Source organism: Octopus bimaculoides, chromosome 18 (genome assembly GCF_001194135.2).
Source record: "Octopus bimaculoides isolate UCB-OBI-ISO-001 chromosome 18, ASM119413v2, whole genome shotgun sequence".
In the NCBI taxonomy this organism is placed as follows: domain Eukaryota; kingdom Metazoa; phylum Mollusca; class Cephalopoda; order Octopoda; family Octopodidae; genus Octopus; species Octopus bimaculoides.
Genome location: NC_068998.1, coordinates 41,402,198 through 41,406,171, shown reverse-complemented (window position 1 = coordinate 41,406,171; position 3,974 = coordinate 41,402,198). Strand labels below are relative to the sequence as shown.

The window sequence follows — 3,974 nt, the reverse complement described above, 5'->3', positions numbered from 1 at the left end:
ATATATATATCATGTATTCACGTTCATACCCACATATATCTCTCGCTCCCTCTATATATATACATCATCTTTTATATATGTTAATGTATGTGTTCATGTAATTTGATATGAGCAGTAAAACTTTAAGCAAGTTTTACTAGAGGTAAGAGAAATACGAAATGATGTGAAGATCTTCAATCATGCCCCCGAGGACATTTTCGAAGTAAGTAATGGTGTAACATGGCCCCTAGCTTGGATGTGATACAGATTCCTGAAATTAGTTGAAGGAAAGATTATGCACATTCTAAGACGCATAAATACATTTGTACATACATACATACATACATACATACATACATACATATATATACATACATGCATGCATATATGTGTGTGTGTGTATATATGTATCTCGTAATATGCATTTAAGTGCTCATGTATCGTTATTTGGCTACTTCCATCCTCCATTCTCGTATTATATTACTCTTATATAAATATATATATATATATGTATGTATGATATGCATGTATATATGTATGTATGTATGTATGGAAAACCTCACCCAGCTATTCTGATTATATGTCTGTGCACACGTTTGAATGTGGTGTGTGCCAGAGGGTTTGCAAATCCAATGGGGGTCTTAAAAGACATGTTAGGATCCACAATGAGCAGAACTTACTTGCAGGTATTGGTAGTGCAAATCAGAGGTGCAATCTGTGTGGGTGTTTTTTCAAAACACTGTCTGGTTTAAGAAGCCACATCAGACGCCATGAAAGGGCTAAGGTGTAGGTGCAGGAGGTGGTCAAACTATGTTTAAGGAGTAGACAACCACCATGTACATATACACATACATGCATACATAGAGAAGCATACATGCATACATATATGCACAGATACCTTTCCGCTTGTACTTAACAAAACAGTACATATACAAACGCATTCACACACGCAATCAACTCAAACCGACACAGAATTTAGACGAAAAATGACTACTCACATTCGTAGAAGAATATACCTCTTGATTTGAACTTCGTGGAGAAAATGGAGTTGGTGCTATTTGAATAGCAAATTTTATGAGCAAATTAGGAATACAAATTGGGATTGAATGTTTAGTGATGAAATATTATTGTCAAATAGGAAGGTTTGGTTTGGAGTGATAATTTCTAAGGTAAAACTAGACAATTTGTGTGTACCCACTTAGAGGAAATCCTTGTACGATATGTTATACATATTTGGAGGAAAATTAGTAAATAATATGTAAACATATTTCGATGGCAAATTTTTACGGCAAATTTTGAAGGTAAGGGAGAGTGAATGTTACCTTTACAAGTTAGCTCCTGTTCCATTTTTATTATGAATTACAGAGACGAAAATGTTGCATTTATATCTGGTTCTGTTCAAATCTGGATTTCTGATTCACTAATTGGTACCAAGGGTTTTTAACTGAAATATATGAGAGAAATATATAGGGTTTCGAATTCAATATACTTATCGTGCTCACTTTACAACTCATACATGCATAATACATGCATATATATACCTCGCATGCACATACATACCTACATAAAAACATATATAATGTGCATAAGACATATATGCACATATATTTTTACGTATGTACATATATATATGTATACACACGTACATATATGTATACACACACACACACACACACACATACATATACATATATATATACATCTATACAAATAATGAATGCACTAAAAGTGAGAAAAAGTTGTGTATATGTTGTATCTCTTAATAGTATTTACGATAAACTGTCTCAATTGCGTAAATAGATAGGATTCTGTGCAACCAGTTACAAAGTAATATAAAGCGCACGTCTATTACGAGACAAAAATATGAAGTATAGGTTTGGAATATCTTTTATAGCAACTCGGTTATGCCCGTTTCTGCCATCAATTATTCATAATCGATGATGGGAAATTATAAATGTGATTTTCAAGGAGCAAAACCTTCATCCCGATCACATCATCAGACAGGGTCAAAATAGAGTAAGCTATGCATGCACATTCATTCATTTGACAAACTTCGACTTTCCGCTTCTTTAACATAATATATATTCAAACTAGCGTCGAAAGGGGTTTGGTTTAAAATCAAATGGACGATCCTTGACTCGGCGCTCGCTACAGCCAGATAGCGTAACTGCTTTTTCACAGATACAAAGAACAACCGGCGAGTTTCAGACTTTTGATTTTACGTCACTTCATTCTGCCGAGACCGACTTTGCCTTTCATTTATTCGGGGTCGATAAAATAAGTACCAGTTGAGCATTGGGGTCAATGTAATAAACTTACCCCCTTCCCTGAATAAACTGGTGGCCTTGTGCCGCAATTTGAAACCAATATTAGGTCATTTCGAGGATGTGCGCCGCTTAGTGGTTTTGTTGTTGGACTCATGATAGTAAGATTCCTGAACCAGGTGGCACGTTCGTGTTCTTGAGCAAAGCACTTCATTTCACGTCGTAGAGAGCCACGTACTGAATCTGAAAGAGGGGAATTGTACCAGGCAGCTGTACGGCCAATGTCGATTTGATGGAGACAGTGAGCTAATGTGCGACACAAACATTTGATCATTATAAACAAATAATCTGTGCAAATTGTACGGCAAGACATCGTAAAACACTCAGCAATCGTCTACAAAGGAGATTCCACTTTTTAACATTATCCAGCTTTCATTGAGTACGTCTATTATCCAGGCATGACCATCCCATCTGTTTCTCGTTTATAGCTTCATTGAACAATGCACCTCTTCTTTAAGGCAGATATCTACCATTTGAAGGAAATTTAAAATTCTTACTAATAATACGAGTGACAACGTTGAAGTTCTCTCAGCACCTTCGGCCTGTCTATTAGCAGATTCTGACGACTTTTCAATACACATTTCGCTGGAATTTCATCTGCTAAATACTTGAAACGGCAGAATGGCTGTATAGTTCAATTGCTACATTTTCTCTCTTCATCTCTACCACTTTGCACTCTTTGACTTGATTCATATGTAGTGTCTGTGGTCGCCTGCGGACATATAGTTTGGTGAGTGTATGTATGAGTGCATGTATGTATGAGTATGTAATGAGCGTGCGCAGAACTAATTAACTTACTGGAAAGATATTTTGTTTGCTTATATGTATACAGCTGCGAACAACACATGTATTCTTCCATTTCATCCATCTCTCCATCCATACATATGTACATACATAAACACATTCATACGTATGTATGTATGTATAACGTTTGAATGCATATATATAATTTTGTATGCGAACTCGTGTTTAAACAGATCTTATTGCATCTTGGGAGATTCCTTCAACCAAATAATAAATACAGGTACAGGTTCAATTTCAATTCGTTATCATTACTCAATTTGTCAGTGATTTAAACAACTGATTGTTTCCTCGCGTAATCAATCAACTGCTTACTTATCTCCCCTTCTTCGCAGCTCTCCTGTCGGACCACCTCTGTCAGGCCATCACCGTGATCGACCGCTACCCACTAAGCTTTTGTATTCTCTCTCTGTTTATTCTCTCCTGGTCCTTTCTGATGAAGAGCGTAGGCTCGAAACGTAAAAGACTTTCTCACCTTCCCGAGCGTTAAACTAATACACCTGTTTGTTGTTTATACACTTGTCTCCGTCTTTTGTTTTTGTTTTTGCAAATTCCAACTATATGTATATATATATATATATATATATACGTATATACTCACACACACACATGCACACACATATATATAACGACGAACTTCCGCACAGCCACCATCTGCCAAATGCCCTCACGAAGCATCTGTCGGCCCCGTACTATAGTAGATGACACATGCCAAACGTGACGCGCAGAAGGAACGAACCCCTAAACTATATGTCGCAAAGCAAGTTTCTTGAACATACACGCATGCCTGCGCTTATATATGGGTGCGTACATGTGTGTGTATATGCTTCTGTGTCTGTTTCCCTGTGTGTGTGTATGTATGTATGTATA

The 3,974-nt window shown here is 36.6% G+C and overlaps 1 long non-coding RNA gene across 8 annotated transcripts in view; it reads right to left on the bottom strand.

Annotated features, from left to right (window-relative positions):
• The window catches only part of LOC106870360 (uncharacterized), a 248,712-nt gene that overhangs the window by 2,225 nt on the left and 242,513 nt on the right, over positions 1-3,974 (bottom strand). For all 8 annotated transcript variants that reach the window (XR_008265915.1, XR_008265910.1, XR_008265913.1 and 5 more), the window contains 2 exons: positions 1,302-1,423; positions 978-1,033 (listed from right to left, as the gene is read on the bottom strand). This is a non-coding gene — a long non-coding RNA (uncharacterized LOC106870360). The remainder of the gene's footprint in view (positions 1-977; positions 1,034-1,301; positions 1,424-3,974) is intronic.